We start from the raw sequence: 1,242 nt of genomic DNA on the forward strand, positions 1-1,242 counted from the left end.
AGAATTCAGCTTTAAAACTTCTAGTTCCATTGAACAAATAAGACTATCTTTTGACTGTGCTAGTTTAGTGTTTGATTGCCTATCCCAGATCAGGAGAGAGAGAGATATGTGTCCATGAACAAGTAACCTTACCTCTTTGGACCTCAGTTTCCTCAGTGTCACGTTTGCAGTATGGTAATTTGCTATGACAAATTAGAAACTTAGAAGTATTCTGAGAGCAGTTTTGTTGACATGCTATTTTGTTCCCTTGCTGAGTGTAACAAAGAAAAAAACAGGGAAGAATAAGCAGTAGCTTCCACAGTTTAGGTATCTTGATGCTTGAATCTCTGCTGGTAATTACTGGAACTAAAGCTCCAATATTAAGAAGACTATAGCAGCCAGACCTTGAGTTTCTGATCTTTCTTTCTTTCTTCCCCACACTGATGACAATAAAGGAGGAAAGACAAATGCATCTGAGCCTCAGGACTTGGTTCTTTTCATTTGGAGAACTGGACAGTTGATGGATGTGCTTCTTGGTTCTGGCTGAGAGCTGAAGCATTTGCCAGGCTCACTGGCCAAGGCTCTGGGTCTTGCTGAAAATGTTCTCTATCAAGAGAACTGATGCTCAGAGGAACTCTTGCTGTCCCTCAGTCCCTGTGTTGACATAAATTCTTTACCTAGAATGATGTCTATAAGAATTTTTCTGACATTTTCTTCTAGAATTCTTATGGTTTCATGCCTGAGGTTTAAGTCTGTTATCCATTGTGAGTTGATTTCTGTGAAAGGTACAGATCCTGATTCAGTCTTCTACATGTGGCTATCCAATTTTCCTAGCACCATTTTTTCAATAGGGATTCTTTTCCTCAGTGTATGTTTTTGCCTGCTTTGTCAAAGATTAGATGGCTATATGAGGATGGTTTTATATCTGGGTTCTCTGTTTTGTTCCATTGATCTGTGTCTCTGTTCTTATGCCAGTACCATACTGTTTTGGCTACTATAGCCTTGTAGTATAGTTTGAAGTCTGGTAAATTGATGCCTCCCAATTTGTCCTTTTGCTTAAGGTTGCTTTAGCTATACAGGGTCTTCTCTGGTTCCATACAAAGCACAGAATTATTTTTTCTAGATCTGTGAAAAATGATATTCATATTTTAATAGGATTATATTGAATCTGTAAATCACTTTGGGTAATATAGACATTTTAACAATGTTGATTCTGCCGACCCATGAGCGTGGTATGTTTTTCCATTTGTTTATGTCCTCTGC

This window comes from Propithecus coquereli, unplaced genomic scaffold (assembly GCF_000956105.1).
Source record: "Propithecus coquereli isolate 6110/MARCELLA unplaced genomic scaffold, Pcoq_1.0 Scaffold105, whole genome shotgun sequence".
Classification (NCBI taxonomy): Eukaryota; Metazoa; Chordata; class Mammalia; order Primates; family Indriidae; genus Propithecus; species Propithecus coquereli.